Here is a 26,221-nt window from a genome sequence, read left to right as displayed (position 1 = left end):
ACAGCAACAAAACCCTCTTCAACTCTTCCTGCTATTCACACCTAAAAGAAAAAAGTGCTATTTCTGGAAAATTAAAATGGTCCTTTTTTGGGCTAAAATATAATATATGAGGAACATGATGGGGTGGAGAAAATCTGTTGACAATATCTGACTGCAGAAAATAATGAAGTGAAATTTCTGCTAAGCAAAGTAGTTTTCAAGATACTCAGCATAGGTGTGCTGATCCTCCTCAATGTGTTCAGTGGTCTGAAGTCTTTTGTCACAAAGGTAATTGAGGAACTTGCCTATTTGTATTGTAACAAAGCAGTGACACGTTGAATATATTTAAATAGCTTTTCCAGTGCAGGAGGCTCCCTCATAGGGGAGAGACTTCTGATGAGGATACTAAAAGGAAGATAGGCTTAGTTATGTGTAAAAGAGTATCAGAAAGGGAGTAGTCTTTCCAAGGAGGAAAAAAGTGAATTTAGGCTTATAAAAATTTACCAAGAGTTGACTGTGCTAATCATTCAGTGGACATTCTCAGCTGAGGTATAACACAAATGGCCCTGAGTAGTAGTAGGGATAATGATTAGTGGTAAGAAAGTGGTTGGATTGAGAAATGAGTGATACCTCCTCAGAAAAGAGAGATAATAACTGAAATTTGTCACAAACTGAAATCTGTTTTTAAATTCTCTCTGGCTGAATGGTTAATAAGCCATAAATAATGGTTGTTGGATTTATGGACTGTTGTCCATAAAGAGGTGAATTCCAGGAAGAGACTATAGACTCTCAGGCAGCACTACATTTACTGTTTTTGGAATATCTGAGAGGCAAAAGGATTGTGGATTGTAAGGACTTGAGGGTAAGAAGAGTAAGAACTGTGAAATTAGAAAATGAACAGGAAGAGAAAAAAAGATAAATTTTTTATCGTCTCCCCTTTATTCTACTGTGCAATAAAAGACTTTATGTTCTTCTGTTTTGTTACTACTACAATAAATAGTAACTGCGGTCATTAAGAGATCTGTTACTTTTCTAGGAGCTCTAGGATCTTTTAAGTGACTCTTGGTGGTTTGTGCTTTTGATATCAGATGGAGTTTTTATTCTAAACTTGAACTTCATTTCCTTGCCTTCTTCTTCTTTTTGGAGGTATTCACTTTGTCAAAAATGCTCACTGTCTTCTGATTGTTTTCTTACTGCAAGCAAGGCTTTTAATTTATTTCCATATTTCTTGTATATAATATTATACTGAACCTCTTAGAAGTACTGCAAAAAGATCTGTTGACTTAATTTTCCAGTCTCTCTAGGAATTCAACTTAAATGATACTTTCTTGAGCCTATAAGCCTCTTTTTTTTTTTTCTCCAATTAATATTATAATCCTTTTGTCTCAGTATTTTTTCTTTCTTTTGATCTTTTTGTTACACATTTTAATAATATATAAGTACAATGGATGGTAAGATAATGTAAATATTGAAACTTTATTTTAGATCTTTATGTTAAATTGAGAGCTCACATGTGAAGTACGTTTTGAATGTACTTTGATACTGTAGTAGTCATAGACAATAGAATAAATTCTGGGCTTTTCAGCACTCTTAGGGATTTCATTAGATCTAATTATAACTAATTTATTTAAATTCCCATGAGAATAACTTAATAGTCTAAAATGCATTCTATTGTACTTACTTAATTACTTTTTACTAAAAATCAGCAACTGAAGGCCTACAAAGAATACCAAACAGAGACATCAGTGACTGAGACTTTCTGAAATCATTAGTTGAAATCTTAACTTGACTTTTCCACTTACGAGTTTGTTGGTTTAGCATATTTTAGAGCTGTATATGTGCTATTTCCCCTCAGAAAATGAACTGATACACCAGTCTAAGTTGTCTGTGTTTAGCAAAGCCATGCTGGTGGTATTTCTGGAAGGAGATTCTACAAAGTTGATTCATTGTCAACTTAGCAAAGTCAATGAAGCCGCTGAACTTGGAACATGCAAAAGTTACTACTGCTGCAACAGCCACACACATCAATATGACTTTTCTGGTGAAAATTGAGAAGACATTTTTTTCTCCATGACATTATTTTGCTAGAGAAAGATTAATAGGCTGTTAGTGTAACAGTTCTTGGTCATAATGAGGATTTGTGTCATATTTGTCTAATACCCTCTGCTCACCACACTCCCCCACAACCCCCACCAAAAAAAAATAAAGGAATTGTAGTGACTTTTCATGCAGTGAAAGGTACCTTTCTTGAGAGTTTTGAATATATTACTCAAAAGGTCTTACAACCTTTCCACACTAAAAAGGATAGTTATTTTCATGTGGTCTTTAGTTGCAACTGTGTTGAATAAAACTGCATTTAAGTTGTGTGGGGCTTTATTGCTTTAATTTTTTTTGAAGAAATGGCTAGAACTGTTATTCTTCCTAATTCTCTATAGTTGCCACATGAATGAGTCTAAGAAATGTTTCCCAAAAAAATAGAATAAAATGGTGTCTGTTGTCCAATGCACAGTTCTTGCTTGAAAAGTCTCTTTTCACAATAAAGCTCAATACCAGTACAAATCTGTTCAGAATTTTAGGTATAGGAAGACTTTCTCAGCTGCACTTAGCCAAAAGCAAGAGTATCAGCCTACAAAATGTTAATTCTATGAGCACTGTCTTGGTTTTTCCTTTTGTTCCAATGACCTGCAATTCTAATAACAAATATTTTTTTGTAAAGTCTCTGGGCAATATTCCTAAGACCACACCTCTGTTTCTACTTTCTTTTTACAAAAATGAGGATTAAAAACCTCTCAAAAATATTCCAAAGAAAGATGCAAATATGACCAAGATTTATAAGAAGCAAAAAAGAAAAGGGATGAAGTGCCCCATGTTTCACACTCAGGAGGATGCTTTGCTTACCTAGGGTATGGAAAGTTGGCACCCAGTATTTAAAGGAAATTGTTTGAAAACATGGAAAATTCAAACTGGCAAATTTGGAGTGAAACTGCTTGATAATGCAGCTAAAATTACAATAGGGCTTCTTTGCTGAAAAGATTGAATCGATGGTAAGAACTAGGACTGTAATTCATGCTGTGCATTCAAATTTAAGACCTATTTTATTAAGTATAGTACAGTTGTATGGGTGAGAAAAGGAAGACAGGAATTGCATCTAAATAACTATGGTCAGATTCTATAAAATTCTGCCAATCTTTCTCTGAACAGGCAATAGCATTTTCAGCTAATGAAATAGGAAGCATGTTAATTAAGTTCACTTTACGCTTCTTTTAAAAAAATATGGAAATTGTCCTTTATCTATAGCAATAGAACAAAATGATTTTTTTTACATGTCAAATATAGCTGGAGCCAGGTACTTTAAAAATGGCTGCAATATTCAGCAGTAGATTGTCAGACTGACTTCTCTTTCTGGTTTTTTTTTTGCTTCATACTATCTGCAGGTAATAAAGAAGACAGTGAGTTATCTAGTTTTAGTACTCTTTCACTGCAGAAAAATAGATGTTTCCTTGGCATGTTTGATAGTAGTGTTCCCTGAAATATTTAAACAAAAAGGTCAAAACTATACAGTTGAATCTTGTGGCATTTTAATCTTCTCTTTCTCTTTTTTTTTTTTTTTTTTTTTTTTTTTTTTTTTTTTTTTTTTTTTTTTTTTTTTTTTTTTGTCATCATGTGTTGCCATGCATTCATTTGTATAAATTAGGGAGGGTGTTAGAAATGAGTAGCCACAAAGCCAAGAGGTGTCTTGTCATCTTTAAAATGTGCTTTAAGCTTTTCAGGTCAAAGGGTGTGCTCTTCTCTCTAATTTTAATGATTATACACCATAAATAAAAGAAATAGATAACATGTTTCCAGGATTTCTGCAATTCCTTTTCCTTCTCCTCTTTGTTCAGCTGATAATGGTGTGTGTGTTTCCTGCTGCTAAAGCTGTTGAGTTTGTCTCTATTATTGTCCATGTGTGTGATTTTTGAATTCCTAATGAGAAGAAAGGCCAGCTGAGGTTTGATTACAGGAAAATTTCTTGGAATATTTGGATCCTGCTTTAGAATTGAAGGAACCACACCTATCTTGGGTGAATACTTGAGCCCTAGATCTCCTAGAATAAAGACTTCAGTCTTGTTTTGATTTTGCATATCACAGGACAAGGTTCTTAACTCTTGAAGAGTGATTTAAAAAACAGTTCCAGGACAGAGCAAGGGCCTTTCCAGCAGGCTATCAAGGTACAATATTTGAGGTAGGTGGAACATCACTTTAATATTTTTTATCAGTTAAGAATATGTTTCTTATCAGGAGCAAAGAACATTTTGTCTTTAAAAGCTAAATAAAAGCATTTCAGTGTATTTGCCCATAACACAAGTGTTTGGTGACCTACCAGCATAAGATGTAGCCATCCTATGTGCTCTTTAGGTAGTCCTGCTAATAAATAAAGGCTTACATAAGAGCACATTGCACTGTGTTCTTATGTATATTGTAAGAATGATAGGGAAGACTGATCTCTAGTACTTTGTAATACTCTGAACGTGTCCCCTATTGGTACAATTTCTGAACACATTCCATAGTAATATCTCTGTGCCTAAGAGAGCAGGTGAGTTTATTGACCCGCTGTGGCTGTTCTGTAAGACTATACCAGGCAAAGCGAGGCAGATAACCTGAAGAAGTTTCAGGTGTCATTGCAGGGATTCTGGGGAGAAAAGAAAGGGTAGTAAAAGATAACTCTCCTCTTAGATGTAATAAATGCCCTGTATGAGTAGAAGTCCTAAGAGCATCTCCTCTTTGGGTGGTGTAGGACTGGTGTTGGTTGGTTTAGGTTTTATTTTCTTTGTCAGTTGTTAGCACTTCCACTAGTTCAAGTGTCATGTTTTATCACTTGTAATGCTGTCTTCTCTGTGGTCTCTTTTCACTGACATGAAATCTAACAGTAAAGCAATTGACACTTTTGTGCTTTTCCAACTTGTGTATCACTGGCTGGTTGGAGATGTTCTTTTTGAGTAACAGACATACTTTCTTCATATTTCCTGCTTCTGCTGTCATTCCTCTTTGTATTGTTTTCAGTTGCAGAGAAGCAGAGCATCATTTTCATGAAGTAATAGCACTTTCCTACATCTCAGATTGATTTTTGTCAGTGTTGGCACGTGTCTGAAAGTTCCCAGCATCATCAATGCCAGTTTTTAACATCACAGGCATATTTTTTCACTTTCATGTTGAAGAAAATGTCAATAGGTGAAACCAAGTTCTTCATTGATGCTATTGCATAATGTGAATTGCTAAATACAACTCTGATCATTGCTCTGTCAAGTTACATTTTTTGTTCAAAACAATCCTTCAGTGTGAGCTCAGCTATGGCTAAGTGACTAGATAAAACACCTGCAGTAACATCCTGTATCCAATAACGAGTGAGTCTAGCTAATTTGTGTTATGACTTCTTAGGGATAGATTAGTGATTACCATGGAGCAGCTAACCCTTGAAGGACATCCTTTCCCATGTGGTCAGCATTTTTACATAGTTGCAATTTCGCACTTAATGGAAAAATATCTTGGTATACAACTGGTCTGTCACATGAGTATTTTGAAAGATTATGAACCAAGCATTATTCTGTTTTAGACAAAATCAACCTGAACTGTAATGTGACTGAGATCACTTTTAGAACAAACTTTTTCTATCTATTAAACTAGAGTTACAGTGACCAGAAAGATAGTTTGCAGACTTTGATTCCATGCCTTAATGGAATTCAGGTAGTCCTCACCATTCTACAGCACGTGGGTGGAGTTCAAAGAGAATGAGAGACAGGGATTTATGGTGATGATGGCATAAAATTGGGATATTTTCTGCCAGACTGCCTCTCCAGGACCCACTGCATTTTGGGGCTGATAGGATACAAGGAAACAATGATTTTAGGTTCTAGTCATCCAGGATTGTTTATGCCATTTAGTTCAAATCTTTTCAGAACAAATAAGTCAGCAGCATAGATTTCAATCTGTGATGTAGTAGAAGAAAAGATAGCTGTGATGATGGTGTTTGTTTTGAGGTTGTTTTTGGGGTTTTTTTTTTCAGTCTGGTTTCATTGTGACCAGTTAGCAAATTTCCAGTAACCTTTTATCTGTGTGGCCATTCTGATTTGTTTATTGCTTCATTGTTTGAAACGCAAGAGTTGGGGTTGTTCAGCCTGGAGAAGGTTCCAGGGAGACCTTACCAAAACCTTCTAGTGCTTACAGGTGACAAGGCTTTGTAGTCTTGAAGAACTTTTTGTGAGGGTATGTAATAATAGGACAGTGAGGAATGGCTTTCAACTGAGAGAAGGTTTTTAGATTAGATAGTAGGAATAGGTTTTTTACTACAAGGCTGGTAAGTCACTGGAACAGGCTGCCCAGAGAATAATGGGGATGCCACATCCCTCGAAGTGTTCAAGACCAGGTTGGATAGGGCATCCTGGTCAATGGAAGGAGGCCCTGTCTGTTGAGAGGGATTTGAACTAGGTGATTTTTAAGATCCCTTTTAAAACAAATCATTCCACAATTCTGTGACTTCAGTAACAAATTCATTATTTAAGACCTATATTGTCAAGTAGATTGTGACATTTGTTTCCTTATAGTCAGTTTCAAATATTCTCTTGATAGAGATTTTTATTTAATTAAATAAGTGGGATTTTGACATAATCTGAGAGAATCCTAAGTTTCTGATTACCATCAGAGGAAATTCAGACTTGACACTAAGAAGCATTTCCTTACCAAGAGGTAGGGCAAGTACTAGAACAGACTTACTAAAAAGCATTGATACCCCAATCCTGACAGCGTTATAGAGGCATTTGGACAATTCCCTCAATAACAACTTAAACTTTTTATGTTTGCTGAAGCAGGCAAGCAGCTGAACCAGATATCATTAGAGGTCTGTTCCAGCTGAAATATTCTATTCTATTTATGCAGTGCTTGGGGGATTCTCACTTTCAGCTAGATTTTTAGATCTAGCCTTTATTTTTTACTATATCAGCCACTTTTTCTTTCAGCTTTTTTTGCACAAAAAATTCACCACAAGATATATTCATGAATCACCTCTGTATATGGTAGCAGTATCAGGAGCAGAAATATTGACTTAGCACCACTGGTTTAGCCTTTCTTTTTCTTTACATTTTTTTCCTTTTTTTTTTCTTTTCCCATAAAAGCCTTTAAAGAGTCTTATGATCTTACTGAAGTAATTTATCCTATGTGCTTAGTCTTGTCACGATCCTTTTGATTCTATCCTTAGAAGTTTCTTTCAAATGCATTCTTATGTTATTATTCATTCCTAGTTGGTCTGCTTATTCTGAACAAAAACACTAGGACAGAACACCCAGCCTTGTAAAGTGTGATGCAAGGCATGAATTTATAGCAAGAGAAACAAAAGAGAAGAAAAAAACCCACAGCTTTTAATTTATCTCACATGGTACAGTAAGTGTGTCAAAGAAAAATGAAGTTTTGTTTTCCTTTTTGTCAAATAAATTCCTTGAGAGAACCCAGGGACTCAATTTGAATGAGGTTTGTTTACAGCTTAGCACAATAGTAATTTTGAAGGAAACTTTGTATCGATAGGTATTTAGGAGAGAAAAAGATCGGTTTGGCACTTAATAGGTCACTATCTCAAAAAGATGGGAAGAAAGAAGTGGCAGTTACTACAAGAGAGGTAAGGTATCTTATTTTTTTTACTGTCAAGAGATACTAATGAGCCAGCAGCTGAGGTACCCTCCTGTCACGTTTGGGGTTTTGTTGAGGTTTCTTATTATGCTTTGGAGAGATTTCTATCTGTGCAACAGATTTCCTGCACCTGCAAAAAGAAAATGGAATGTGCTAAGAAAGCTGTCAGCACTTCTGTCTGCAACGGGTTTCATGGTAAATTGTAATTTCTTTTAGTATTTGTAATGGAACTGTGGACCATTAATGTGCTTGGAAGGGAGCTCTAAAAGTCAAATTTCATCCTCTGTTCTGATCAGTTACAAGTGCAGTGGAGTTCTGGAGTGTTTCCTCCTTTAGGTGAAATTTGGCCCAAAGTATGACGGAAGATGATTTTGAATATCATATAACCAACAGCTGAGACTCAGTCTTTTCTGATTAAAACAGAAGAACATAGGTTTGATTTTCATCAAAGCCTACTACAATGTAGGTAGATTCACTCTAGATCAATTCAGACCAGCAAGAATGCCAAATAAAATGAATAGCCACAAAATATCTGTCAAGTAAAGTGACAAATGAAAAGCAGAGAACCTGTTTTTCAAAAGGTGAGTTTATTGGTTGTGGACGTGGTATCTGAATAAAAGCAGATTCTGTCTTAAGTCATGCTGTATGCTTGAACAGAGAAACTTTTTGAGCCTGTTTGTCTTGCATTTACTTCAGCCTACCCTTTTCTTCTGACTAAACTTTCCAAGTGCTGTGACAATAGAACAGGTAACAGTGTTCAAGTAATATTTGGAATTCTTAAAATAAATTTCAGTTTTCCCAGATCAAAGTTGTGCCTAAATACTTTGATAAACCACATTATTTTCCCTAACGTTAAGTTGAAAGGCAAAGAAACAAAGGGTAAAATTTAATTAATTTGAGTAGAGATCCATAAAGAAAGCCGAAGGGTGCTCAGTCTTGGGAATATGTAGTTGTACATAGATTGATGAGAACTCACACAGTTAGAATGATCAGGTGGCAGGAAAGTCTAACACAAGAGCAGACATCATTGCTGTATTCAGTCACGGGGTATCAAGCTCCAAATGTAAGTCAGTGTGCCTCAATGATTTAGTGAGGTCAAAATGAATGTTTCTAGTACTCCTTAGCTTTCCTGTCAGATGTTGTTTCTAGGTTTTTCCAGATTAACTTTGGTTACTTTAAGCATTGTAAATGGACCATTTCTTATTTACTATGATCTAAAATATCTAAACAATATTGCTTTATCCATACATGTGTCTGCATTTTCAGTGTACATTTGACTTCAGAAGACATTGCTGTCTTATAGTGAATATTTTGTGTGTCATTTGCATAGAAATTTTTATGGGTCCTGTTTAATACACACTACAGGAGAAAATACATGCAGTTAACCAAAATAAATTTGGATTTATTGTCCTTTTTTTAATATATAAATGGATGTTAATTGGTCATTAGACTTCTGTCCTTTTAAAATGCCATGTTAGATGTTGCAGAAAAAATACAGGCTATGGAACTGCCTGTACTTGCTTCTTCATTTTAGGTGACAGGTCCAGGTTATTGTAGAAGCATGTTTCTGGTATTTAGCATATAAGCCCTGATTTACAAGTAGTAATATATATATGTATATATATGTGTGTGTGTGTATATATATATATATCCGTGTGTGTGCGTATATATAAAAATGTATGTATGTCTGGGGATATAGGGAATGAATTATCCTTAAATGCAAAGGTTGGAAGCTATCCTGATTATCATAATGAGTACGAGCAAATAAAAGCAGTGATGAAAAATAAATCACATTTCCAAAGAGGCATATTGGTGATATGTGCATTTTACCCTGCAAATCCAAAGCAGGCTTTTTTTTGCATCCTCATTATTTAAGGTGTGAATAGCATATATTCACATTTCTTGGGTTGAGAGCAGTGCTATGCAGCCTGTTATCAAGCAGTATTCTTTTTGCCCTAAATTGCTATTCCCAGTCCCTTCAATGAGCTGAGAATCTTTTTATTATTGATAAAGCAATCTTTTTGTGTATCTTGGAAGTACCCAGCTTTGCTATTTAATTATCTTCTAATTAAAATACCAATTAAAAGAGTTTATTTGATTATGCAGAGACAGTTAGTAAAAAGTGTATGTTGTAGATTAAAAAAGTGGGTCAGATGTGAGTAGCATTTAACCTTTTTTTTTTTTTTTGAAGTAACAAATCAAAAGGAAGGGCTCTGAAGTGTAGCATAACTTCAATAATGGCAGCCCAAATATGTACCAAACTTACAATGCAATCAATATTTTCAGGCTTACCTTTGAGATTGCTTCAGGAATAGGAAAATTTAATTAGCAGGCCCAGGTTCTACACAATTCTGGTGATGGACTCTCACTGGAGAATACAGCCTTATTTTTAATCACAATGTATATAAACACATTTCCAGGTTGTTTGTATCCCTACCTCCCCATTCCTTCTCTTGCAACTGAATGTCCAGCAGGACCTTGGATACCAGAAGAAATGTTTTGTGGTATATTTTTTTTTGTTTGAGTTTGTTTTTGTTTTTTGGTGGTTTTTTTTTGTTTGTTTGTTTTGTTGGTTTTTGGGTTTTTTTTTTGTTGTTTGTTTGTTTTGGGGTTTTTTTTGGTGCTTCTCTCTGGTTGCCACGAGCCAGGGGAAGACATATCAAATTTATCCTTTATATTTGAGAATGTTGCAGCTGAGCTGCTAGTGAGATTAATAATTTCTATATTAATTGAAGATTAGTACTTCCTAGTACATTTGGCACAAAAAAAGGAATTAAATACAATATTGGATCTTTTCACTAGTTTGTTTGACTTTTTTACTGTGGAGTTATCCTCCCTTTATTGCTGTGTGTGTTGAGAAGCTGATGTACATCTGTGTACACATCAGGGGAGTTCATTATTTGAGAACACAAAGGAGGTAGGTGTCAGGTTTTGCCAGATACTATTATGATGTTGCACACCCTGATGAGCCCAAAAAGACTAATAAATAAGGCAGGACGGAATCTAAAAAAGTCAACATGGTTAATATATGCAAAATAGTTTTTGTTTATTAATGGAGAGTAAGTAGGTTACCTGTGTCCTGGCTGAGTCTCTGAAGTAATCTAAGAATACATATTGAAAACTCTTGAAATATGAAAGACTTGACTATGACATGAGATCAAGTTATAATCATGCTTTCACTTGTGGGTGGAATCAGTTAGTGCTCCTTACCTGTGTTAAAATGAGTAAAATCAATCTTCCTTTGTGACTTCAATGATGCCACATAGATGGCTGATGTCTGAAGAGGTGGCCTATAAAATTTAACAGGTCTAGTGTTTTATGATGGCATCTTTTTCCTAACTGATACACTGGTACATGGCTTTAAAACACTTTTATCTGGCAGCGTGTTTTTTTTTTTTTGTTTTTTATCTGATGGTACATGGCTTTAAAAGACTTTTATCTGGCAGCGTTTTTTTTTTTTTTTGTTTTTTATCTGACATGACTATGAATGGATGTAATAATACTTTCTCTTGAATAAAAGACAGATTTCATTCAGTTCAAATGTAAGTTGGAACTCTTTTTCCTTTTAATGTTGATACACCACAAAAAAGATCTGTTTTCTCCACAAAATAACACATTTTGAAGACATGCAGCCCATCTCTTTGTGGAAAAAAACAGAAATAGGAGAGATGAATGAAGTGAGCTTAGTTCAAGGTGTATGTTTAGGGATGGAAGTAAGGAGAAAAGCTGATTGTATTACAGCACACTGCTACAATATGTGCATAAGGCTTCTTTAGGCAGCTTGTGCAAAAAGAAGCCTAATTATAGTGTTTCAAAATACAAGCTTACTCAAGAAGCAGAACTAGAATAGTTGCACAGTTTGTGTTGATTTCAGCTATTTGGTATCACAGAGAGAATGCTTACAGATATTTTAGATTTATCTATAGTCTGGCATAGTCACAGTGTGATGATGAGACACATGTTTTTTGAGATTAAAACCTATTAACATGGTACAAGTGAAAAAATGGTTATCCATAACTGATATTATCAGGTTTAACTTATCAAAAGACAAAATCTCTTCTGCTAGGATTTTGTATCTCTGTGCTGGGGTGGGGTTAAAGAAAAAGGAATCACATAAGTAAAATGAAAGGCTTTCACATGCTCTTTTTCATTTTTCTGGCTTCTTTCAAAATTATATCTTTGGTTTTTCGGTCTGCTTTTATGTTCATTCTAGTGAAAATTGTGGTTGTTTAGTCATCTGTGTGTTTACTTTTCCTTCAGTCTGAAATTGTAAATTGACAATAAAATTATTGTGAGCCAATTTTAAACAGGATTTATGCAGCAATTGGTGTTTGGAGATGGCAGAGAAAATTGAGCTGTAATCTTGGAGGAGACAGTGGAACGTGAAGGGAATTATGTTTACGTGGATCATAAGGGGAGAGCTGACTGTGATTGTTGCAACAGAGGTCTACAGTATGTCTGCTCACAACTGCTGAAAAAGAGCTAAAGAACCAAATTTGAGGTTGTCCCGGTCTAAGGTCTTCCCTTGTCTCCAAATAAGATAGAGGAAAAAATACATTTTCATGTTGTTTGGTACTGTGACTTACCTGTAGATTAAGATAGTTACCAGTAGACTGTGAAATACCATATTTTGTGAAATGATAGCACAGAAAGCTTTTGAGTGTGGTTCCTTGGGGAAGTATTTCCTGTGGGAGATTCTGGCTGCAGTGAAATGGAAACAGTGGCTCATTTGGGACTGATTTCTGGAAAACTTTGGTCTTTAAAAGTATTTATTAGTAGTAAAATTATTTGATAACTTTTCTTTTCATTGGATGCTTTTAAAATTATCTTCTAATATTGGTCTGTCCCCACCTTTGATTAGCATTGATCCTACATGCTGCTGCATGACTGGTAAAGATAAAAATACTCTTTTTAGTAAATTACAAAGCTTTTTTTTTTTCTAATGTACATTTTGGTTTTCACTGTTTTACAATAGCAGGCTATTCTACTCTTCTATAGTCAGCTTCACTATCTTATTTAGTACACTTAATAACTGCGGAATGGAGTGAATGTTCTCCAATAGCTTGCAGTGTGCAGGCTATTTGGAGAAATACTGATTTGAAATCTGCATCAAATCTTAGTTAAGGGGTGGAAACATAATTTAGAAGCATAATAGAAGTATATCCTAAGTAATGAAAAACATGCTGACTGGCAACTCATGTTATCCAGGAAAAACAGGAATTTTGGAACACGCTGCTTCTAACTAGAAATTAGCTGTCTAGTCTAAATTCATTGTTTTTTCTTATGGAAAAGCTGAGCCATTCCTTCTTTTGACTGTTTTGTTTCAGAGTCTTCAGATAAAATTTTGATTTTAACTACTGACTTAATTCAAAGAATGAAAAATCTACTATGTGTAGTTTCAGTCAAACTCTTGAAAATCATGTGTTGTGGTTTCAGTGTCTAAAGTCTGTGAATCAAAACTGTCAACATTTTTTCCCCTAAGACTGAAGAAACTAAATCCTATTCTTTTTTCTATATATATTTGAGTTTTTAAATAAATTAAGTAAAGGCATTATTTTATGATAATAAAATTGAGTTACACAAATATTCAGAGAAGTTTCTGCACTTAAAATTGTGTCAGTCATTAGCCAGTCCTTCTTCAGGGAAAATCAGCAATAAATTTAGCAGCTTTTGTGAAGGTTAATGGAATCATAAATTGGAAGACTAAAGGAAAGAGGGAATTCAAAAGTGACCTGAAAGTTTACAAAGTGATTGGTTACAAGAAAAAGGGAATACTTCTGCAGTTCTTGTATGCATTTATGTTCTGTGTATATATTTTCATGCACACTTGTGCTTGTAGTGCTGTCTTAAATTTGTGACCTCTTGCAGATTTATGTTTTTCTAAATCTCTTTATTGTTTTGCTTCATATTTTCCTGTGGGTAGAGGGAGTATTCTAATATGACTAGGCAATGATAGGTGAGTGCTACTGTGATGAAATGTGAGTTCTTAAAACCAATTAGAAATATGAGCTTCATCTTCGACCATAAGAGCTAGAGGGAAAGTAAAGATGTACTTGTCAGTATAAGTTAAGATCACCCCTGCTTAGGATAGACTAAAGAATTTCTAGAGAAAGAAAATTAGACGAGTCAGATAAGCTTCAGAAAATACAGACATTTGAAAAATGCTATTTTTATCTAAAACTTCTAATGCATTGCCCTGTGACTTGTCTCAATGCCTTTATCAGATATCTTCCAACATTTTTAATGGGTTTTGTTTTTCCTTTAACAAAAAGTAATTGCTGATGCACTTGTATCTACTGTTATGGCTGTTGTAGCTACTCCTTCTTTTTGTCCTCCTGAAGAGCAGTGATGTGGATTCCCACAATCTGCATGTCCTCTCATTTCAGCATATCCTGTCTTGGCATTCATCCCAATGTCATTAATCTTTAAAACTTCATAAGTGTCTTTTTTTTTTGTAGAAAAATCACTATAGTTTATTATGAATCTTAATTAAGGTATTGGAGGATTAGGAAACTTCTAAGAGGTAATGCATAGATTGGACCAATTCAAGGCAATTTATAAACCAAGTGGCACTCTGAAATTATAAGTACAATTTTAATAAAATGGCTACTCGTATGAAATTCAGGGTTGGAACATAAAGATACTCATTGCCTTTTAGAGACATGAATTTTCTTCTTTTTTTGATTTTAATTAGTAACATAGTTTCATAGGAAACTTGTCGTGGAAGATCAGAGGAAAAACATTGGGAATCTAAATTAGGATGGCCATGAGATATTATTAATTAATATTGGATCTCAAAAGATATTACTAAAAGAATATATTGAAATTAAATTATTTCTTTTTCTTTGTTCATACCACTGCTTTGAATGTAACAAGAAGTTTACTGGAAACTAAAAGCTTAGAAATAGCTTGCAGGTATCAGCCAACCTCATCTATAAGTGGACATGGATAAAAAATTCCATCAGTTAGGAAGCAACCTAAATGGAACATATTTTGAAAATTCTTCTAATTCTTAAATTATCACACTTGCACAAATGAATGAACTGTGAAAGCACTTTAAATCTTTGCTATATACTTAGAAGCCATTTCTATCAAAAAGAGTTACATGTGGTTTGAGTGCAAACGTTATCTGCGATGCCAATGACTAAAAGTTGAGAAGTCATTAGAACTGTTCTCTTTTCCAACGTGTCTTCACAGCAACTTGTACATAATGTTTTATAATTTTTTGTATACTCATTATCATTTTTCCTCTCTGAAAATTGCCGCCTTCTAGTCATGTAATGCGTATATGATTACCTGGCATCTGAAGCCTAGAATTCATATTCAGAGAAAGAAAGAGAATTGATTTTAATAACTAAGTTTAGAGGCAATGAAGTTCTTTGCATGACCAGATTTTAATTGCACAGATTAATGTGTGTTAGTAAAGGCACAACAAAGGTTTCTTAAACCTTTTTGGAAAAAATCTGCTTGGCTAAATAATAAACTGCTGCAGCTTTTCATAGGATGTCCATGTCTTGTTCAGCTGAAGTTTTGAGAGAGCTGTTTGTCCCAGTAATAGATGTCATGTAAATCAAAGTTTCTTTTTTAAAGTGTAGGAGTCTTGTTTAAGTAGGTGGAGAGCAATGAGGAACAACATTAATAAAGCTATTCAGAACCACGTATCTCTGCCCTGCAGAGTAAACATTTCTAAATTCTGCTACACTTAATGGTTTTTCTCCCATCTCTTCTCCCCACCAAGTGTTTGAAAAAAATTTCATCTTGTCTTTTACTGCTTTAACAGCCTCATTAACAGTCATGATTTCAACCCTGAGTTATGTTGTCCTTTCTACCATGTGGAAATAGGCTGCTAAATTTTTCTTCACAGTAAATAATTACTTTTTCTTTGTTCTACAGACTTCTCTACCCACCACCCTTTTTTTACTGGGTCTTATTTAATTGTGCAGTAAATGCATTCAAAATGAAATAGTGTTTAGCTTCATCTAGTCATCAACCTGTATACTTGTCTTCCACCTCCACATCCTGGGAATACCAGTTTGGGTGCCTCAAATTCTGTTTGTGACTGTTTTGGTTTGGTCGTTAATTTAAAAAAAAAAAAATTCTTCTGGCATACACAATTCTGTTTTGGTTCATTCCTATGCTAGTTCTTGTTTTAAAAGTTTGATTTTTTTCATTTTTTCCAAAATACATGAAATAATAATTCATTGAATACCTTGTGTGTCCCAGTACATTGTATTTTTTTTTGTTGTTGCTGTCAGTTTGCAAGTTCTTTAGAATATACAGATTTTGTTTGTCACTGCTATAAGTGAAATTTCAGACAGTTGTAGTCAAGGTAATAATGAACACCAATTTTTTACCATGAAATGGGACTGGGAATAGATTTTTCTTGCAAAGAACACTAACAGATGTTTAAGAACACAAGTAAGACACAGACATCTTGTGAAGCAAAGTGTCTATGTCCAAAATATGAATGAAAATACCTTCCTTTTTAAACAAGGCACTGAGTGAAATAAGTCCTCGGAGTTAGTAAATATTGTGAAATAATAAAGGTAGAAACTGAAACTAGACTAATACATTTGAAATAGAATTGAAGTGTCATAAGCAATGTATATTGCTTTATTGAAATGATGGAGACGGATGTTGGAGAGACATGCCTTGAGCATTAGGCAGTGCTTTATTCTAGATCTGTACAAACTGGAAGCATTATTTAATATGTACTTTAAGGTTTTAGTCACTCATTCTGAAAATAGAATAAACTTTAAATTTTGTGGTTAGGATCAATACTATTCACACAGATAACAAATACGTAGCTGTTAATGAGAGGACCTGATAATCTTGGGTTGGAGTGTACAAGGATGTTTTGAAGTGGGGGAAATGGGGGGTTTGATATATTTTTCCCCCCTCCTCTTATTGGCATTATGGTAATTATGGTGACATAAACCCACAATCTCTTACAGAATGAGACTTTATGAGGAAATAAAATGAACTTTTTACTCATATGCTTTATTCACCATATTTACTTTCACCCCCAATAAATTGTCTCACTGAATGCAGTTTGCTTTTTTGATTCTTTTTGTAGGCAGTCTGCAAATCAGTTGGTTGAATGAAATGTTCTATATATCTTCTCTATTCCTAAGGTATCATCAAACAGTAGGTTCCTTATGACATCTATGAAAATACTGTAAAATCTCAGAAAATCTTTGAGTAGTCAGTTTGATATTTACGGACTACCATATACATTTTTAAATCTCTGTTTAGATGCCATTCATTCAGGATAAAAGTTTCTACAGTTTATATCATTTTAAATTGTCATACATTTGTCCAATTTTGTATTCCAGCTTCTATTGGATAATTGTAAGTGTGTCTTTCATCTGGATGAAAACATATTTGAGTTTGGAAATAATACTGCAGGTTTTACTTAGAAGGTTATACGTAGATTTTCTAGAGGTTGTTTTGTTTTGTTTTGTTTTGTTTTTGGTTTTTTTTTAAGGAGGTAAATATTTTCTGAATGGAAAGACTGACATGAAGATATGGTTAAAATTATTCAGCTAAGCTCTTGAACCTCCTCTAATTCCAGATACCTGAACTGCAAGTCCATCTGGAAAACATATAAGTAGTTTTGTATATTTGCATGCATTTTTAATTGGATGAAGATATGCCTGACCATTCAAAATAGTTTGCAACTAGAGGTTATTTATTGTTGCAATGTAGCTGGAATGCTTCTTAATAATATTAAAAGAAATAAATTTTGCACAATGAACTAAATTTTCTAAAATATCCTTATGTAATGAGCATGCATTGATATTTGGCCCAGCAGCAGAAAGAGTGAGGTTTTCAGAATTTGAAGAGAGATGACATTTTTTCAGGTCATTTAAGTGCTATGTTTTTGAAATAGTTTAGTGATATAATGAAACACAGAAAAAAGAATATTTTTTGCAAACTGCTAGTCTTGTTAGAATAAAGACCTAGCTCTCCAACTGTGCAAATCTTTGCATGAGCTGTGCTGAAGTTATGAACAGGAAGATAGCCAATAAAAGTATTTTCTGAAAGGAAAATTGAAAAAAAAGGGGGGAAAAAGTGCAAATATGTTTTATATCCTCCAGCTCATTTATTTAACCTTACTTTATTACCCTTTTGCTCATTAGTACCAGTCTGGTAGCTTCTGATAGCCTTTTCATTTAAACAGTCACAGATTTTAAAGCTCCAATAAAGCCAGTGGTACGTGATGATACCTAACTGTTACTGTTCCTGAATTTATAATATTCACCTAACTACATTGAAAAGGATTATTTTTCTAAAAATGTTGATGTTTCTGAAACAGGTCTTTTTGGTTTTTTACCTTAGTAACCTGAAGTCTCAAAAAAATATTGTCAAACCATTTCATTTTTATTGTTTCAGGAACTGGAATTCAGAATTTTTTTAATGCCAAGGTTTAATTATTTTTTGCTATAATTTTGTACTAGATTGTTTTGAAAATGCCTTTGAAAATTGTGAGCAAAATTTTCTGACCAGTACTCTGTCACCAAAACCAATTTATTTATGTCATATAACTTATTTTTAAAAATCTGGACTATAATTAGAGAGGTTTTTTTTTTTTTTTTTTGGGGGGGGGGTTTGGGTATTTTTTGTCACTTATGCAATAAAATTCTTTTATAAATTAAATCCTAGTAATAAAACAAAAAATTCTAACTATATGGATGAGTTAGATGTTAGAGACAAATAATACCAAGAATTAAACATACCAGCATGCAGCTTTTTAGTTTGTTTGTTCTTTGCTTTTGTTTTCAGCAAATAAAAAAACCTCCTTAGATATGTGTAATTAAAAAGAAAACCTCAGAATTTGTAACTAAAATGTCATCCCATCGATTGACCACACTGCCCAGGATTTTCAGAGAAGTTGTATGATTGTGATTTTACAGGTAATAAGAAGAAAAATATAGGCAAACTCTGCAAAAAAGCATAAGAAATGATGTGTTTGTTGTGTGATCCTTCTATCTTGTCTGTGTGAAGATGTCCAAAAGGTGGCATGAAAACAGGAAAACTTCTTGCGAAAGATTAAAGATTTTCTCATTGGTTCATACCTTTTTTTTTTCCCTTGTAAATTTTGGAGCAGAATTTTAGCTGAGTTCCAGGAAGATCTTTTTCTTACTGTGGTTCATACGTTTACCAGTTTCTTAAAGAGCACATGGAAAGGGAAATACTAGCTATTTCAAGAAATATGTATAAAAAGTACATGATGTTAGTATCTGTGAATGATTTCTCTTTAGCTAACATTAAGCTACAACATGATACTGTCATCTACTATATTCTTCACTTGTTTTATAAGTGAATAATGCAGTAAAAACATATTATTTAAAATAAAAATATTTGGAGGAAGGGTTTTAATTTTCTCCAATCAGGCCAGTAAATCCATTACAGTGTAATATAGAAATTATCAATATGAGTTTTATGTGTTAATAATCTGCTGAAATATGTGGAATTATTCATTCAAAAATGAGGGGTAGTGATGAAACTAACTTTTCAAATATATCACCAACCAAATTTTCTGTAGCTTAGGCAAGTTTAATTCATTTTAAATATTCATGTAATTTCATGTTTATGGTACTACCTTCTTTTGGCCTAAGTCATGTCAAGAATTTTAACATCCTTTGTAAATTTTTAACCTACTCAGTAGGAGACTACTCTGTTTTTCTTTTTCTTTTTTTTTTTTTTTTTTTTTTTTTTTTTTTTTAACATTTACATGGGTGGGTTTTAGAGCAGATTACTCAAAACCAATTATTTTTTAAAATGAAAGCAGGAATTTTGTGATCATAACTGAGTATGTTAAGCAATGCAGACCAGAACTTATAAACATCACTTTTGTTATCAAAACACCATAGAGTGTTTTCAGAACTTAATATAAAAAGTAACTGTAAAAATCCCTCTGCTTGAAATCTGATAAGACCTGTACAACATTTAAAAAATTATACCCTGTACAACAATTTTAAAATTTCTCAGGCTACTGAAAGTTATTGCTGATTACTTCTGCTTTTATGATTTAGCATTAAAAGCTTCATTCTCATGATTTACTATTTACTTCTACTTCTGAACTGAACTCTGATATAACTCATTTGAGCAAAGAAAAAATTAATCCAGGATTTGTGTTCTAACTTTCTATATTGGATTTAATGTTTGCTCATTCTAGGGTGACTTCAGGTAATATCTGTCACTGGATTCTGTAATAAAAAATCTTACCTTTTGGGGTGGTAGGTAAGGACAAAGTGAAGCAAGGGCATTTGTGGTCCAAAAAGTGTCAGAGTCTTCATTAGAGTTTTGTAACTTTACTTTTTTATTGTAAAAGTTTCAGAGATAGCCTATGTTATTACTTTTTTTTTTAAGTGTTAAAATATTTTTGTTAGGGGTATGATTCATGGGTATGATTAATGAAGGCTGTTGAACTTTTTCATGGAAGAAAATCTCTAGTCATAATCTTAGTTATGCTTCATACTTGCATCAACTAATGACTAACGTGAAATAATTTTAATACAATTTTTTGAATTTTAAGCTTTCCTTTCAGTTTAATCCATTGTGAAACCTATTTCTGTCCTTGGATTTATATGAAATTTTTCTTCAAAGTTTTAATGTTAGAGAAGGTTTACATATTAATTAGTTTTGTGCAACTCAGTGTTTTGTTAGTCTAGCCCAAAAGTTAGTATCTCATACTTGGATTTCCTAACATGAAACATAGTTTCCTAAGATAAGATTTTATAACATGTTTTTTCTTTGTTCTCTCTGTACTTTACAAGAACCTCATTTAATGAGGAAGTATAGGCTAATCACAGACTGAATAAAACAGATAAAATTAAGTTGCTGAATGCCACTTCAATACTTCAGTTTTCTTGGTGGAAATCTATGTATAATTAAAAGCAGATCAATGTGACTCTTAGCGTACTTTGAATAGAGAATTTTATCATCAAAACATGGGAGAGAAAAAGAATAATTCTTACACAGAAATGGGATACTTCATGTCCTCTCTGGATTACTCATAGAAATGTTTTATTGACAAGTTAGAGAAATTATAACAATTGGTCGGTAATTTGTTTCTATGGTTTCCAGTTTATTTCTGGGCTTGGTAGACGCTGTAAATGTCTGACTGGAGTTTTGTTCATCAGAGTGTAAACTCAGTCTACTGGTTGCTCATTCTTTAGCAAATGAACATGAAAAGCAGAAGGGAAATTTGTGCTCAGTACAGGTAATGTAAATATGATTGGTACTAGCTTTGAAATCAATTGATCTGCTGCTGGAATATACTGACTTTTCTTTTAATTACTCTGCTGTGTGTGACACATGTGCCCTGCAATTAGGTGCTGTAAGGCAAATAGTTTTCCCAGTGACCTTGGAAATCAAAGCCGTGGTTTACTTGCTTTGTACCCACAGCAAGAGGAAGAGGAAGGAACTTCCAGCTGGAGCCAAGGTGTGGGTAATGTGGGATCCTGGGGCTGTTCACTGCTAGGCACTGAGCATGATGTGGGGTGGTCCTGAAAGCTACATTTCTACGTTTTTGTGGGAGTGCCAAATAAGTAGCTCTGTGACAGCCTAGATATATTTAATTTTAATTCAGCTTATATGATGAATTAAATTTCATCAGAATAAAATATCAGCTGTTTGTTGTAACAAATTATGTGTTTATGTTATATTACACTTTAATGATTTCATGATTACTCTGACAGCTGCTTTCCCACAATTAGTCCCACATTAATGTCAATGCAATCTGCTCATATCATTTACTCTTTTTTTTCCCTCAAATCTTTAGGCTTTTCCCCTGCATTGTTCCAAAACAACCAATCTTTCACATCTGAATTATCAGAATTACTGAAAATCTGTATTGTTGTTTTGAAGTTTCTTACAATCTTTTTGATTACAGTTGCCTTAATAGTATCAATGCCCATTGAAACATTTACATTTCACTTAACAGTGAAATGTCAGTAATTCACAATAAATTTGCAAGAACTCGTGAGATTAATATCCTTTTACATTTTGAATATTTATGTCATGCTGATATTTCTTAAACACTTTGTCTCTTCTATAACATAATTAATGATTTTATGCTTCCAGACAAGATGGCTATAATTAAGTTATGTTTGTAAAGATTTTAGCTTATGTGATCAAGGTTTTTCAGTTGAGTATCTGTGTGGTTTTCTCTGTAATGACAATAAAATATATAGATGTTAATTGTTTGGACTAGAAAATCTCTTCACTTGTGTTTAGGCAGGAGATATAAGACATGATTGCTTGCATCTAGAATGCAGATTGCAGTTTGTTTCCCTCATCAGTTCCACCTTTCCTCCATCTTATCTAACTAAGGAAATTATAAAATAGTTACAGTAGTTTGAAATTATATTCTGGATTGAGTTCTGGGCAATGACATGATTTACACAAGGGAAGAATCACAAAATACCTTTAGAAAAGGTTATGGAAACCTTAAATATTATATTATCTGACTTCTATGAATCCTATTTCATTTTATGATTCTCATTCTTTTATTTGATGAACAGTATATGTCTAGCTTACAATGAAAAGTATGCATTTATTTCATTTTCTTGTTTTCATTTTCCTTTGTTCAGACATTATTCTTCAGCTTTACAAAGATGAGACAGCAGGACTCCATATCTGCCCAGTAAAAAAATTACAGCTCACCCCTGATTTTTACAATTGCCATAATATAATTCTATTCTCATTGCTCAAAGTCTAGATACCAAGTATTTATCACTGTATCAGGAAAACCTCAGCACTCCAGATTCTAATCACATGTCTAAAGATAATCTTGCAGAAGTTAACAGAAAGTCTTGGCTAAACCTGTGTTTTGAGGTTTATGCACTTAAGGATGGTTTCACGAATAAAATGCCTCATCTAGAACTGGGCATTTTTTTCTTTTGTTTTTTTTTAATCCCTTTAGGCTGCAACAATTTACAAATTTCTGTTGGTGAATTACAGTGCTGCATTTCTGTCGACTTTGACCTGTTTTTGGAAAATAGAATTGCTGACCTGGTAAAGGAATATTAGTTTCCAGCAAGTACACACTTGCTAGGAGAACTTGGCAAGACTCCTTGATTTTAATCATGCTGCCATTGTTAAGAAACAAATAAGGTCACATCACTCAGAACAGGAAAACTTACCATGTATTTAGGGTGCTAAAAACCTTCAGTGTTCAATTAATACTGGCTTGATTGATAGATGATTCAATATGAGTGTGTTTTCAAGAAATGTTTGAATGAGGCATAACTGCAATATACCTTCCGTCAGTGAGAGCTGCAAATAAAAATGGAAACTTAAAACAGTGATTGAAAATTTGCATGTAGTGAAGAAAATGAAGCTTACAGAAGGAGAGATACGCAAGATGGTATTGGAAGAGAAATGGTAGGAAGATATCCACTGCAAAGATCATTACAGAGAAAGACCATTTGATAAAGTCTTGGAGAAAAATGATGGTTCCTTAGAGATTTCTAGAATAGTGTGAAAATAAATAGGTTTAGATAGGATTAGGAAAAAATATCAAGGAAATATCCAAGAGCATATGGGAACCTGTTCTGGTGTCCCTGAGTCTCGTAGCCTGCATTGATGTCAGCTGCAAAGATGTGGGACAGTGATGAGAAAGAACCCCTCTTTTATTGCTTTGCCTGAAGTTACTTTATCCTTCTATAAAAAGCTTGTAAATTATGGAAATGTAAACATTTCAGATAAGATTCAAGTGAAAAGCAGATGGTAAATATGAATTCAAACTCAAAACCACATATCAGTGTTTCTTATTTATTCCTATATTCTCTATATTGTTTCTATACATTACCTTTTTACAGTATATTGTGCATACAGTATATTTATATGTAAACTCTCATTTTAGTACAAATTTTATTTTTATTTTCCTTCAGAACTGAGGAAAATCTCTTTTAATATACATTTTTTGAGGTATATTAAGGCTACTAATGTCTTTTTCTTGCGGTTTTGGTTTGCTCCAGTATTCAACTTCATTAGTACAATTGTATTTGTACTTGTGCGTATAGGCATTTGTTGCAGAATGATGACCTGAGAGAAGTTTAATTTCTCTGGATGGTTCATATTTTGTTGCTGGACACTGAGTGATGCTTCCAGAGTGCAAAAAATCCCGCCTTAGAGCTGTCAAGGTACCATATCAAGATACTTATCTTTTGCTACTCTAATAGAGAATGCTTTCAATATATAGGCTGCCTGTCTGAGAACTCACTGGAATGACTGAATTGCAGTGCTCAGCTAGATGTGAGTACAGTTGGTGTGTGTGTAGGTCTGGAGTGCTTCTTCTTTCTTGGTGAAATTGGCTTTTTTCCACCTAGGAGGGATACTGTAAAGTTCTGGTTCATCATGCAGTGGCCTGTTTCTGGTATATTGTACATATTGTTCAGTATATTTACACTGGCTGATTAGCAAAAGTCATTGGCAGAACTACTTTGCATTTGTGCCATGGAAAATATATAACCTTCACCTCTTAGAACTTTGAACTCTGCTTGTTGTTTCTGTGTAGATGGAAACACAGCTAACTCTGCAATACAAAGCACCAGAAAATTCAGTAGTAATTGATGTATTTTCAATTAGATAGTTGGTGATTAGTACTATTTATTTAGAAGTAGTAAATTTGCCTTTTAATTTTGTACGCTGAGAAAACTGAATATTGCAAGTAGGTAAAGGAAATGAACACTGAATGAAGAGTTGCCAGCTTTTAATTATGCAAATGAGCAGCACTGTAGAAGAATTATTTAGTAATCTTTCTGTGCTTAGAATTGCAAATCTATCTCCACAATTGTGTTTAAAACAAATGAAACTGGATTTTATAACTTCTTTTCTGTAGATATTTGCGGTTAATGAGATTGAACAGAAGTATCAGTAGTCTTAAGAGACTCTATGTAATGTGCAGTGGATCAGGGTTATAGAACTACAATATTATTGCCAATATTCTTTTTGTAGGGAATCCTATTATATAGCAATGTAATACTTGAGAAACAGCAATTATCTATTTCTCCTTATTTTTTAATATTATGTTTTTATTAAATGTTTTATTAATTTTTGTATGGCTGGATTTTTTTTTTATTCTCATTCTGCTGAAGAGTCCAGTTGAATATCTAAGCTATGACTCCTCCTAGGTGGTCTACTTTTCATTGTCTCTCTCTAGTTCTTGGAGCAGGTTTTTATTTTTTGTCTCATGTTAATTTTACAGCCTAGCGTCACTCTTGCTGGCAAAGTGCTTAGTGCTGTGACACTGACTCAATAAGTAAATAGTAGTGAAAGAGCAGGCTCATTTATAGTCTCTTCCCATCACCCTAAAAATGTATCTGAGCTTCAGTAATGCTAGCAGGCAGTAAGAAGTGTATTTTTAAAATCCAGTGGGGAAAAAGCAAGGAATTGAAAACCTTGAAAAAAAGTATTATGACAGAAGGATAAACGATGAATAAGATGCATTTAGAAGATTCTACAGTAGCAGTGAATATCCTTTCCCAACCAGGGAAAGAGCTGGGAGTTAGGTGAAAGAACATGGTACATCACTCCCCACCTTGACTGAGCTTTCATTTTCTGAGTGAGAGAGAACTCTTCACTTTCTAAGTCTAAAAGTCAAATTATGCTCTACCAAACGATGGTCGGAGGCACACATGTGTTCCCCATCACTGAAGACCTGGTAGGTATTGATAAATAGCAGCCATCAGCACCATCCAGTAGTGAAATTCATGCTTGCCTGTAGATCTGGCCAAGGAAATAGAGTCTTGTGGCTGGAAAAATGAATTGGCTGTGCTGCTAGCTCTTGCACCCATGAAGAAATAAACATTCATCACTGTCCCAAATGCTGATCATTTTTCAATATCAGCTTTGATTGTCATTATTTATTCTCATAAATTCCAAGACATGAGACTCCAACAAGGTTGGAAAAAAACTAGCTGTAAGATATTTCTCCTGCCTTCAGATTTAAAAAACAATGTGGACATATTCACACCAAATATTGAGTTTTTTTCCATGCTTTTGCTGCAGGATTAATCATCAGCAACATGCTTATTCTCCTGCTGCTATTTAGAGGAAGGCAAACATAACATTGATATATTCTGCTCATTATCTTGTTGATGGATAGGATAAAGAAATGTGTGTGGAAAAGGTTGTAAATATGATAGTTCTTTACTGAATTGGGAAAAAATGCTCAGTCACAAGAAATAAATTTAGAACTATAGATGGGTGCAATTCTATCTCTTTGCTTCGTTCACTTCTAGTTGCAGATTTACTAATTTGGAGACTGGGAAATGAGTGACTTTAGTCAGCCTTTGCAATGTAGAAAGATTCAGAAGATAGAAAATGTTTCTTCTAGCAATTATATGTTTTACAAGGTAAAAGTAAAGATAGGAAACTGGAATAGTTAGAAACTTTTTCCCACTAGGTTAAAGGGGTACAATATAAGAAATATAATATGTAATTATTTTACAGTAGGAGGGTATTATTACAGGGTGTTTAGTGTGCTGCCTATCAAAGCTGTGGGTAGTTGAAGATAGCTTAAACAGTTTCTGTTTGCCTCGTCTAATTTAGGATTCACAAATTTCTCCTTTCA

Source organism: Pyrgilauda ruficollis, unplaced genomic scaffold, assembly GCF_017590135.1.
Source record: "Pyrgilauda ruficollis isolate IOZ18807 unplaced genomic scaffold, ASM1759013v1 scaffold1, whole genome shotgun sequence".
In the NCBI taxonomy this organism is placed as follows: domain Eukaryota; kingdom Metazoa; phylum Chordata; class Aves; order Passeriformes; family Passeridae; genus Pyrgilauda; species Pyrgilauda ruficollis.
The sequence above is the reverse complement of the archived record's forward strand: the minus strand, read 5'-3'. Positions refer to the sequence as shown.